The sequence below is a fragment of the Vombatus ursinus genome, unplaced genomic scaffold (assembly GCF_900497805.2).
Source record: "Vombatus ursinus unplaced genomic scaffold, bare-nosed wombat genome assembly UNPS02014177.1, whole genome shotgun sequence".
Classification (NCBI taxonomy): domain Eukaryota; kingdom Metazoa; phylum Chordata; class Mammalia; order Diprotodontia; family Vombatidae; genus Vombatus; species Vombatus ursinus.
In genome coordinates, this window is record NW_020953955.1 from 676,115 (window position 1) to 689,139 (window position 13,025).

Genomic DNA, 13,025 nt, shown 5'->3' on the forward strand with positions numbered 1-13,025 from the left:
ACAAATGGATAGGGTTTGAATTGTCTGAGAAGGATGAAGAAAAAATTAGTTTGGGGGGAACATCCAGCGTCAAGCAAAAGATTTAAAGGAGGGGCTGTTCTAGGAATAGAGACGAGGTTAACCTCATTGGCAGGGCGGGTTCTTGCCTGGGAGCTGTGAGATAAACTTGGGCTGGTAGGGTGGGGTGAGATTGTGAAGGGCTGGGCCCAAGGTAATGCACTTTGTCCTATTGGGAGCCACTAAAGGATTTTGCAGGGTGGGGAAAGAGGAGAAAACCAGTGTTTGAAGTAGATTCATCAGAAATCATCCTCCTTCTCAGATGATGGGTTTTTTTTTTTCCTTTCAGAATGAAAAGGAAGCTCTCAACTCACATCATTTAATAGTCATTATTGATATTCATCAAATATCACATTCTACACGCTGGATTCTATTCCAGACACTTAAAAGACACAGCCTCTGCCCTTTAGGACCTGACATTCTAAGAGCATCATTTATACTAGATATATCAATTTTTTTTAAAGGAATGTAAATAATTCTTTTGTGTAGTCCAGTGTGAGTTAAACTAGAAATCATGAAGCCAAATCTGCTTAGAGTTCGGATTATTATCTTTCTGAGATTCCCTCAGTTGAATTATCTGGGCAGTTTTGTAGTCTACATCACTTATCCTATATAGTTCACATGTTTTTTGATTGGAAGAATATACTTATACTAAAGAAAGTAATCAGCCCAGGAATCAGTTTCAATTAAAAAACATTAATCAAAACAACGGAATTGAGATTTACTTCAAAGAGGACCCCTCCCAGTCTCCTCATAAATGGATTAAATGCATTCCCCCCCCCCCCCGTACTTCTCGCGGAGGGACATAGAGGGTTGAGAAGTGACTCACCAAACACCAAGAGCCAATAAAAAATTTTTTTAAATTAGATATGTAAATCGACAGTTTATTTATTTATTTATTTATCATTTATTGACAGATGCCTAGACATCCCCCACAATCAGAAAGCAGAGGGAAGGGGTTTGAAGACACATGTACAAAATTCCCAACAGTCCCATCATCAAAGAGAACTCAGGAAATAGCTTAGGCTTCTTTCTACGCAATGATTTTTTAAGAATCCAAAAAAACCAAACACCTTTTTTTCCATTCAGGCTCAGGCCTTGCCATACTTCCTGTAGGATTGTATATCCTTTGCTTTTGCAATATATATCTAGATATACATGTTACATATATGCATATGTATTTTTAAAAGTTCTGTGTCTTTTTCTGTCTCTGTCTCTTTTTTTTTTTTTCTAATTCCTATAATAAAGTTTCCTATTGGATGAGGTCAGCTCCCTGATTTATGCCTGGTTTCTATTGGAAGTGCTCAAAGGCTGACATCACTTAGGAAAGCGAGGGGGTAGGGCTGGCAGACCAGTTTGTCACCACCCAGCCTCCCTTGCCTTTGGCTGGGTGCAACTTCCATTTTAGGTGTTGGATCTGGGAGGAAAGAAAAAAAAAAGAAGAGGAGAGAGAGAGGAGGAGAGAACGAAGAGGAAAGAGCCGTAAAGAAGAAAGAGGTGGAGAAAAATTAATTGCATTATTATACTTGTCTTTCTCAGCAATATTGGCAAGGATTTAGGTTCCTTTTTTGTAAAGGATTGTTTTTTAGAAGTCTGCAAATGAGGTGTGTGTATGTGTGTGGATAATGTGTACAGAAGGGGCATGATAGGCTAGCCAGTTGAATTTTTAATTTTTGCTAACTAGAGGGATTTTTAAAAGGTGCTGAACGTTTGGGAGAAATTCAGCTAGGGTAACTGATTTTAAATCAATTTTTTCCTCTCAATTTTTGCTACTTTTAATTTTATTTTTCAAAGCAAAACAGCAAGGAGAAGGAACAAACTTCTGGGTCTCCAGCGCTGGGAGCTAGCTGAGCTGCTCCTGAGGGGTAAGAGCAGTCCTGTGAATTTGCCTCTTGGTGTATTTTCTGACTGTATATTGCCTTCCAGATCTAAGTGAACACATTTACATAACCTTTGGTAACAAAATTCAAAAAGTTGGTTTTTGGTGTATTGTGTGTGGGTTGAGACAGGAATTTATCTTGAGGTTGAAAGCTGGTTTCGCAGATGGCTTTTCATATGTTTTAAAACTTATTTTACTTTTTGCCCTGCTTGTGGACGTGGAAAGTTGCAAGGAGATTTGCAGCTTAAGCTGTGGTAGTTGTTACCCACTCCCCCCCCCCCCAAAGTGCGATTAAACTCCCCTGTCTGTTTCAGCCTCATGCTTCTGGGTGGATCCCGATTTACTTTTCCAGGTGCAGTGGGTGGGAGCCTCATACTGGCCCTGCTGCTTTGCCTTTTAAAAGAAAACAAATGGATCCCCATTGACTGCATTTCCCTTTTCTTAAAACTACCTTGGGTTGTTAAGACCCCACCCCCACCCTTCACCCCCACCCCCCAAAATCTGCAAAAACTATTTCACAAGTTTTGGAATTAAGAGGTCATTTAATTTATCTGAGTGAAGGAGAAAAAGTTTAGAAATGATTTTAGCTTTTTATTTGTTTAGGGTGATAGGGTAGCAGAAAACTCTTGAACACTTGAGTTTCCAATTCATTTGAAGAATTTTGTAAGGAAAAAAATTTAAAAAAACAAACAAACCCTGAAGGTCAAGTTTTGTGGGTGAGTAGATTTTCAGTTGATTTTCTAAAATACCAGAAATCTGTAGCGTTGTAGCCAATGACTTTTTTTCTATTTCAAATCTTTTTTATTTGTGAAGTACTTTTTTATATGTATTTTAACAAAATTTTAGATGGTCCTGTAGTCAAATCGTTAGCTAAAGACTGAGACGACTTCTCCCTTTGCCTTTTTCATAATCAGAGCTACTCTCAAAATTATACGTGGAATTAAATTCTTAACCTAATTGCAACAAGATTCAGTGCCCTTTAGTACTTAAACTATCATACCTTTAAAAGTCCCATAAATGTTTTTTTCCCCTCCGCTTTTTAATTAGGAAACTTCTTTGAAAATGTTTTTACATGCAAAACTAGAGTGTCGAGGGAGTTACTTGTTTAGGGGTTTCAAAATAAAATGCAATTTCTTCGTTTTCTGTGTAATGCCGCAAACCAAAGTGAAATGGTTCTTATAAGCCCTATCAATACTTCTTTTTTCCTTGATTCTGCAGTCTAAATTTAAAAAGAAAGGATGGCACATTTATGGCAGATACCCTAGGAGATGATTGATTTAGCCCTTTGGGCTGTCATTTTTGTTTGAATAGGGGTAGAAAAATTTGGAGACTATTCATCTCCTTTTTTTCTGCCTTAACTCCAGCCTAAGGTTCTGAGTAGATTTTTTGGATGACTGATCAGAATTGCTGGTTGACCCATTATCCCTCTAAACCTTAAAGTGGGTGTCTGTTGAGAAAGTTTACAAAGACATTTTGAAAATGGAAAATAGGCTCTTGAAGACTGGGTAATGATGACTGGGTCTGGCTTTAAGTGGGTAGACACTGCACAGTGTTAGTAGGACCCAAGGAAGTGTCTAGAACAGAGGTTCTTAACCTTTTTTGTGCTATGGACCCCTTTGGCAGTCTAGTGAAGCCTACTGACCTCAGAATAATTTTAAAAATTAATAATTGAATGAAATGCCAATTTCTAGTTACACATTAGTAAAAACAGAATTTTTTCCCAGAGACCCCCTTGAAATATGTCCTTTGGTTCGTGGACACCAGGTTAAGAAACTCAGAGGTCTAGAATTAGTGGAGGCAGCTCTAGACATTGTCATTGGCCTGTTTTAGACAAGGAAGGAGACTTGTATGTTTTTTTTTTTTTTTTTTAATCTTAATATTTCCAAGAATTGTAGGAGGTTTGGAACTTGGGAAAAGGGTAGTGGGAAGAATGCCCTCCAGTTTTAGTGCTAGGCTAAGCAGGTATATTTTTATGTTTTGTTTTCACCTTTATATTAATGGTCTATGTGATAAATGTTCTGGTGACCTTCGTTCTTGAGAAATCTCCCAGAAGAAGGTAGGGTATTATGGGGTTTCTATTATTTTTTTCCAGGAATGTTGGAATTGAATTTGGGGCGAATTCCATAATTGTATTTTCTTAGGCGTAGAGAAATGGGACTATAAAATTTGCCCTTACCTGACAGGGAATTTAGAGGATCAACTACCATTTTAAGAAAGCTCCAAGTAGTTGAAACCTGGTTGTCCTATTCCCTGAGGAGATGTAGGTGACAGTCTTGTGAATGTAACTAATCTTTTAAAAGAGAAGTAAGATAGAATAGCTGGAAAGAAATGGACCTCTATGGGCTCATTAAGGGACTAAGAGTTGCCCTGAAGAAATCATTATATCCTATTTCTGATACCAGGTTCCCCTTTACTTCTGCTTCCTAGGCCAAGACTACTGAAGTTTCTAGGGAATGGTTTAAAAAAACAAACCCTAGTAAATGGCACAATGTTTTCATCTTGTTCTAGGTCTTCACTTGACTTTTCCGTATTGGTTTAATGTACAGAATATTCTGCTTTTTTCATCAAAGGAAAGCCTATTAACTACTATTTCCATGGTGGGGGAAAGGAGGCTGGGCTAGAAATGGATACTGTTTCAAGCTTTTGATGAGGCAACTTAACATCTGTGCAGCATCTTGGTCTCACCAGTGGTTTTATTTCTCCAAAAAACCTTTATGTGATTTGGGCTAATGTTTGCTTCTTAGTCATTTCGGGGATGGGTTGCCAATAGATTTGTATTGTCCTATATGCATGGGATCGCCGAGGCTGTAGTACAAAACCTTGGAGGAAAGTATTGGTAATATAAGAACAAAATCTAAATGCAAGTAAAAACCTCCCAGCCTTTTAGGCTGTGTGTTCAATCTTCACCTTTAAAAACCTGAATTGTTGACAATAGAACGTGTAAGTTATGGCTTTTTTTTTTTTCTATTGCATGCCTTCTGGCAAAAATGTTGTGAAGTCATAGTTTAAGGCCAAAAAGTGTTGGGCCTAGTTTACTCCAGATCTTTGGAAGTCACTGCTGCCCTTCATTAGCATACTGAAACCTGTTAAGAGTTTTTTATGTGGCTCTTTTTGGAAAGAACCAAATGCCTTGTGGGAATCATGTAATAAGGACATATCCTTATTATACATGATATACATCATATATTATACATTATATGTATGAAACATATTTCAGTATTGGTTATGTTAATTTTCTACCTGAAATACTTTCTTCTTTACTGAAGAAAGTTACTTTTTTTGTAAATTTGGAATGAATACATTTGACTATGAATGTTTCTAGGAGAAGTGTGGTACTTCCCGACTCTTCTTCATTTGAAATAATGTCCACGTTACACCATTACCGTGCTGAAGGAGATTTTTTGTTCTTGTGGTTCAGTGATACTGTTTTTCATACTTAAGCCACATTCATAACAAGATGAAAGCTCACTTTTACATGAACCTTACCTAAAGGCGCCGACTGGTGGGGATTGTTCTTTAATCTCCTCTTCCCCCACCCCTCCAAAAAAAAAGGGTTAATGTGGCACTCAGTTGAAAATAGGGATTTCTCTGCTTAAGTGCAGCTGCCTACAAGGTTGCCAATAGAGCATTGATGTAGCCTGGCAAGGAGATTTTTTTAAAAGGAAGGAACAACTGCTCTGGTTTAGAATGACCAATGGGGAATAGAGGGCATGCATTGATTTGTGTTTTTGTTGTGTAGCTTATTAGACATTTTGAAAGTAGTTTGTCTCTTCAAACTTATACTTTGTATAATAATTTGTTATTAAATATTAAATAGTGAGAATGGAACTTGGCTCTCTTGCTTTAGAAAAACTACCAGTTGCTAGATGTTCCCAGATGAAATTTAAGTCTCCCTCAGAATGCTTTAGATCTGATAAGGAAGGATGGGCAAAGTGATGATGGACTTTCTAAAGGATCGCCAGACTTCTGCATTTTGTTAGCCAATGATTGGTAACTGGGGACACTTCTGTAAAACAATTTTATTAAGTTTCATTAAGTATTGTGGATTTTAGCACATTAACTAATAGTCAATGGCCTCTTAATTTTTATTGTCTGAATTTTGAAGAGTTTATTGCTATTTATAGTCAGTCATTTATTTCAACACCCTGCTTTGTGACAAAGCAAAGACACTCAACACAGTGAACTACATCTCTCAATGTATGCAATATTCTGTCTTTTCTCTCTTTTTACTCCATCCTTCACTGGATTGATTATCTGTTCTGTGAGATCTTCACTGGTTTTTCAATTGCTCAGAATTAGGCTTCCAATAAGTGATCTTTTCATTTACACTATTGCTATTGTGTGCATTCTTTGGTCCTACTTTATTCTACCTCAGTTCATAAAAGCTCAAAGTTTTTTTTTTCCCCTGAATTTCTCAAATTCACTTTTTCTTGCTATGCAGTAATATTTTATTTATATATAATAGTGTGTTTAGTCACTTCCCAATCGATGGGCACCTACTTTTTTTCCCCATTTCTTTGCTACTGTTAAAGAATATTTGCTATGGATATTGTGGTGGATGTTGGACCTTTTGTTTCTAACCATATGACTTTCTTGGTGTATATATCTAATAGTGGGATTGTTGGTTCTAAAGATGTGGACAGTTAAGTCACTTTTCTTGCATGCTTCAGAATGGGCTAATTCAGAGCTCCAGTAATAATTCATTAGTGTTCCTGTTCTTCCGTACCCCTTCTAACACTTGACTTCCCAAATGGGCTTCTTTTAAGGAGAGCTCCTTTTTTTTTCTTTTCTTTTTCTTTTTTTTTTTTTTTTTTTTGCTTTTTGGTTACACAATGGGGTTAAGTGACTTGCCAGGGTCACACAGCTAGTAAGTGTTATATGTCTGAGGTCACATTTGAACTCAGGTCCTTCTGAATCCAGGGCCGGTGCTCTATCCGCTGCGCCACCTAGCTGCTCCAGAGAACTCCATTTTTCAAAGATGCTTTAATATTTGTGATATAAAAAACTTGACCCTAATGAGGTTGCTGAATCATTAGGTTTTCTGAAATGGGAGCCATAATTGTGCGTCCCCTTGAGAAAAAAGTCAGATAGGTGCTCCAGCAGACTTTAACTCTGCAGCTTTTGCACTATCTTCTGCTGTATCTATTAAGTCTATGAAGTAATCTAAGATGATAGACTTGTGGCATTAATAGACATTGTTGAATGTGTTCACTTTTGACCCGTTTGATGGTTTTCCTCATTGATACGAACATTTTATTCATTTGATATTACTTGTTCAGTGTTGGATTCTAAATCATCCAGTAGTGTATGACAGCTACCAGTCTGTCTTAGGGGAATATGTCAAGTTAAAAAATGTCCTTCAATAATAGTTTTATCCTTTTGTAAAGGATTTTATACCAATACTAGTTAAGTATAATTGGGTAAAATCAATAACTTTGTTTTTGCCCTGATTGATAACATTTCTACTTTCTTGACTCTTCATGTATCTATAAGTTCTAGAAACAGGAAAAATTCAAATGTGATAGCATTCAGCAGCCTGTTTTTTTTTTCTTCTGTTGTACACTGTTACCAAATTTAAAAAATATATAGTTTTGTGACTTTCAAAAAATGCAGGAACATTTTAAATAAAATGCACAGATTCCTAAAATGAGAATATAATCAATTTCCTACTTCTCCATCACACTTCCCATTGGCTAATGTAATTAGAACAGTTAAAAATATGAAAAGTATTGCAAAATGTCTTATGAAGTGATAATGTAGCATAGAGAATATACTATTCTCTTATAAAATGCTTATTGCTAGCAAATGAGTCGCATTTTTTACTTAAATAGTCATTTGTAAACATTAGGTTCAGAATAAAGTGGATCTGAAAAATTTATCTTTCAAACCAGTCTTCTGTTATTGAAAGCCATTAGTATGCATTTAAAATTTTTTCTAAATGACTTTTACTGCCAGATATCTATTGGACTTCTGTCTTTAAGTGAAAGGTTCTGCCTTCATTGTGTTTAGCAAATGTTGTGGAGCTACTCTTTAGTGAACTAAAATGAGTGGTAAAATGAGACTGGAGATAAAAAAAAAATCCTACTTTGCATAAAATATTTGTGATATATGTGATAAATTGGTGTCAGAATTCAAATACATATCTCCATTGGTTAGGCCCCTTGAGTAGAACCTAACAATAGTAATACAAGTTTTTCCTACTTAATTCTTTAAGGACAGGTGGTAGGTACCTTGTGAGTTATCTCTTCTGGTCCATAAGTTATGCCTTCATTGACTAGAGACTGACTGCAAAGGGGCTGGTCAGGCTGATATTATCAATAGTTGTTAAAGCTAGAATCTTTAGCCTGAGGTCTCATTTGTCTTTTACAAGGATGAAATTTCCAATTCATGGTGGTAGTTGAATCTATAAATGAGCACCTTTTCCTCGTGTCTTATTTATCAACCTGAGCCACCCTCAGTTTCAAGGTCTAGAAAACTTCTAAAAGCTTCTGTGCTTGTGAGCATTTATTTGTCAGACTGCAGGAAACTGAGTTTGAATCCTGGCTCTGCCACCTTAACTGTAACCATGGACAAATTGACTCAATCCTGTGCCTCAGTTTCCTTGTCTGTAAAATGGGGCTAATGATGTTTTATGTATCTTACAGAGTAGATGTGAGAAAAAACACATTATAAACATTAAAACACTATTTCAATGTGATCTGTTTAAAGGATAGTGGCTTGAACTTAAGAATTGTAAAGGTCCATTTGCCTGCTCTATGATTTATAGAAGCTATGATGAAAGTCAAGTCAACAAGCATTTATTAAATGCTTGCTATGTGCCAGGTACTGTGCTAAGCTTGGAGAATACTGATATAAGCCAAAAGACAGTCCCTAATGAGAGAATTTGGAGAGGTTCCTTTGATTCTTGTTTATTTTAATATCTATATATTTGCAATTATCAGACATTTATGGTACTTTTGATTCTTGAGCAGCAGTAAGTACCCAGGACTCTAGGCAGTGAGGCACTTTCTGATGGCCTTTCTCCTGATTCTTTTTTCCTTTCACTTCTCATTCTTGTCTCCTCTGAAGAACTGAAACGGTTCTCTTTTCACTTGCCCTCATTTTATTTCTTACTTAGGTCAGTATCATTCATGTGCATTGCTTGACCCCAGTGGTAATTTTAACTAGCTAAAGTAGCTTTCGATTCTTGTTTTAGAATAAACTACATTTTTTTCTCTAAGGGAAAGAAATCAACCATAGCATTTTGTAGACCATTAAGCACTATACCAACATGAGCTGCTGTTAGGATTAGCTGCTTCAAAGTTAGTTGGGCTGTATCTGCATTAAACATGTAAAACTGGCGATTCAGTTCAACTAACATGGAATGCCTCATGTGCTCTGGGGATTCAAAGTTACAAACAATCTCTGCCCTCAACGGGCTTGCCATCTATTACAGGGGTACAACATGTATGTAAATAAATATAGTGTAAGAAGAATTGAAAGAAAGCAAGAGCGTCATCATTTGGTGGAGAGAGGGATGGGAATCGAGGAAGACTTTATAGAGGAGGCGTCTAAGCTGAGTCTTGAAAAAAGATAATTCTGATGTAAGTAGAATTACCACTGCCCCTAATTATGCAGAATGTCATTGTATCAAGTTATAGGACTGTAGAGTTTGAGTGTGCATTAGCCATCGTTTAGTCCAGTGCCCTTACTTTGACAGACCAGAAAGTTGAGGCAAAGGTAAAAGTCAAACAGCTACTAAGTGACAGAGCTGCGATCCCATATCTAGTGCTCTTGATATTTGCTAATTAGTAACTCACATTTATAAATAGGGTATATATATAAATAGGGTAAATTCTGTCTCCAAGAGAATTCCTGGTTTTGTATAGGCCTCCTTGAAAATGCTAATGGGAGGTTTTTACTTCCTGTGTGGGAAACTGGAGATTTGACTGAAATACATTAATGAATTGCTTTGATACTTTAGGTTGCATGTCCCGCTTTGGGGGAGAAGGGTTTTTGGTGGTAGGGAATTTTAATAAGCTAAATTATCACAGTGACAGTGGAAGACATAAGACATTGTTAGAGAAACTAGGCCAACCTTTCAATCCAGTTATCAAAGCACCTGCAGTTCCCATTTCAGGGCAGGTGAAGTGATCCTCATTGAACTGAAGTAGAGCCTACATATCCAGCACACTTAAAATAGAGTAGACCTATTTTAAAAGAGAAATTGGTGCCAATCTGATTCCTGTTCACTGCTCCTTTGTTGGAATTTGGAAAACTTCTCTTTCCATTGACTACCTTTAGAATTTTGTGAAGCAGGCCAGATTTTGCCACGTGAATGTCTAACCTGCTGAAAGTCAGCTCATAAAGAAATACTGTAGCATGTTTTTTTCCATAAAAACAAATAACATGGTCCAGAATTAGAAGAGTTTCACAGTAATACAGATGTTTCAGGGTACCAACTACTATATTCCTATAACTCTTCTCTGTCTCTCCCCCTCTCGATGTTTTTTGGAGTATCAGTATTTTTCTTAGGTAAATTATGCTTTATCGTAATTTATCATATGTCATTATCTTAATGACAAACCAGTTGCCTTGAAAAAGTTTGGGGAGTGAAGTTGAAGGCTCTACTTTTGCCTTTGGAGATAGCCCCTATCCTATATCTATTCCTGAGCAATTTCCTTCAGTGCAGAAGACAGGACTAGATCCAATTGGGTTTCTTCTTGAGAGTAGTTTTTGGTCTAGTGTGTGGTGTGCCCTTAGTCAAATATTTATTTTATTTTGAACTTAATAAACAATAAACATTTCACTTTACATAGTAGAGTAGATAATGAGGATTGTACATGAAACTACTGGTCTCTATTTTGTTTAGCTTGCTTTTCTTAATTGTATAAGAAGTTTTCAGCCTGTAGCTTCCAAAGCTTTCCTGCTTCTCTGTGCTTCTTTCTGGATTTCCTTTTACTCTCTTTCTGCATTTCTGACAAGAGATAAGCAAGCTTCACCATCAGTCCTCCAGAATTAAAGTTGGCTTTTGCATTGATTGGCATGTTCAGATCTTTCAAAATTGTTTTGCTTTATATTGTTTTTATTTCCCTGGTTCTGCTCATTTCACTCTGCATCAGTTTATACAAGTCTTCCCAGTTTTTTGAAATCATCTATTTCATCATTACTTATGGAGTAATACTCAATTATGTCCTCATGGAATAATTTGCTCAGACATTCTTCAATAAATGACACTCCTTTATTTTCTAATTCTTGGCTACTACAAAAGAATTACTTTAAAATAATTTTGTACATATGAGTTCTTTTCCTCTTTATTTGATTTTTCTTTGGGTATAGGCCTAATAGTGGTATGGTTGGGTCAAAGGGTAACTAACACTTTGGTGACTTTTGGTTCATTGTTCCAAATGACTTTCCAACTTCTTGGCCAAATATTTAATATGAAATACCAGCTTTTCAGTTTTTTGCCTTTTCTATCCTTTCATCCTCTGAAACATCCCCTTGCCCACTGGGAGACAAATTTACTGATGGACCACATCCATAGTCTCCAGAGCTTCAGAAAAAATGATCAGATGGCGATTTTATGTTTCTTTTTTGTATCAGAAACAGATGTTGCCTGGTTGGCTTGGGAATGGAGGAAGAGAGATCAATATTAATGATTGCTTATTTTAGGCTGATCCCTTAGGAGAAAGTTAAAGGACATAAACACCTCCTCTTTTTTCCTCCCTCTGTCCTGAATCATCCAGTCTTGTACTTTCCCTTTAATGGCTTGTATAGTCACTCAGCAACTCTGTGAAAGAGTCTGTTTCTTTCTTGATTTGGAGCGTAGCCCTAGAGCTTGACCTGGTTACCCTCTCCTTTTCCCTTTAATTACGCCTAATTGTCATTCTGTTAACTTCGTATCATTCTTGGGAGGTGACCTCAAGCAGGAAGCATTTTTTTCTCCCTTTTTCATTCACTTCTCCCTTTGTTAAGTAACTATTGTTTGGTCTGGGAAATAATCTAGACTATGCTACAGATTTCCTGAAGGTTTGGGAGTTAAGTGGGTGGCATATTTCACTCTCATCTAAATGGAGAGGCGTTAGAGGAGTACTTAGAGGATCGCTGACATAGAGCTAAAAGGTACCACACATTGTTCTACGAGCACTTATTAAACACTTCCTGGTGCCAGTCACTGTACTACAAATTCAGAGGCAAAAATGAAAACAGTCCCTGTCCTTGAAGAGTTTATCTTCTATTGGGGGGGGGAGATAGCACACAAACATACACATCCCCAAATGGTAAAATTAATTTTATTGAAGTGGGGGAAAGATCGGTAAAACCAAACAACATATCAGAGAAGAATGACATGCAGTGTTCTATACCCTGGTCCCCTACCTCTAAAAAGGGGGGGAGGGAGAATTGCCATCTCATCTCTTTGGGACCAAGCTTGGTTATTTATATGCAAAATAAATGCCAGGTAACTTTTTCAGATGGAAAAGTAATGTAGCCGTTGGAGTTACCAGGAAAAATTTCATTTAAAAGGTGGAGCTTGAGCTGAGTTTTGCAGGAAACAAGGGACTTTTAGAGGCCACGGTTAGGGAAGAATGCATGCTAAGTATGGGAAGAGGCTAGGGGGAAGACCAGTACAGAGGCATGGAGATAGGCTATTAGCTTCATTGTCTTATGAAATTGCAAGAAAGTCAGCGTGACTACTAGACTGTAGAGTGCGGGAAGGCAAGTAATGTCTAATAAGGCCAAAAAGGTAGGTTGGGACTGGGTCACAAAGGGATTTCAAAGTCAAACACTGGAGTTCATATTTGATCCCAGAGGCAATAAGGAGCCTTCTGGTTTGAGTAAGGGAGTAACATGGCTACACCTGGGCTTCCAAAATAACAGTTTGTGTGGAAGAGAGATTGAAGGGGGAGAATCTTGAGGCAGGAAGACAGCTAAGGAGGCTTTTACTAATAGTCCAGCTGAGAGGTGATGAGGGCCTGAACTAGGTTGCTAGCCAGGTCCATAGAGAAGAGGACAGTTTAGAGATGTTATAGAAGTAAGAAAAGACAGAACTTGGCAACTGAATGGACATTTGGAACAAAAGAAAGGATTTGAGGATGATACTGAGGTTCTG

The 13,025-nt window shown here is 37.2% G+C and overlaps 1 protein-coding gene across 11 annotated transcripts in view; it reads left to right on the forward strand.

The window, feature by feature from the left end:
- Positions 1-1,421: 1,421 nt before the first annotated feature.
- CTNND1 (catenin delta 1) overlaps positions 1,422-13,025 on the forward strand; it is a 55,309-nt gene continuing 43,705 nt past the window's right edge. For 4 of the 11 annotated variants that reach the window (XM_027860308.1, XM_027860315.1, XM_027860314.1 and 1 more), the window contains exons 1-2: positions 1,422-1,554; positions 1,852-1,922. The gene's annotated coding sequence lies outside the window, so the exon portion shown is untranslated. The remainder of the gene's footprint in view (positions 1,555-1,851; positions 1,923-13,025) is intronic. The other 7 variants (XM_027860317.1, XM_027860318.1, XM_027860316.1 and 4 more) reach the window with 4 other exon arrangements.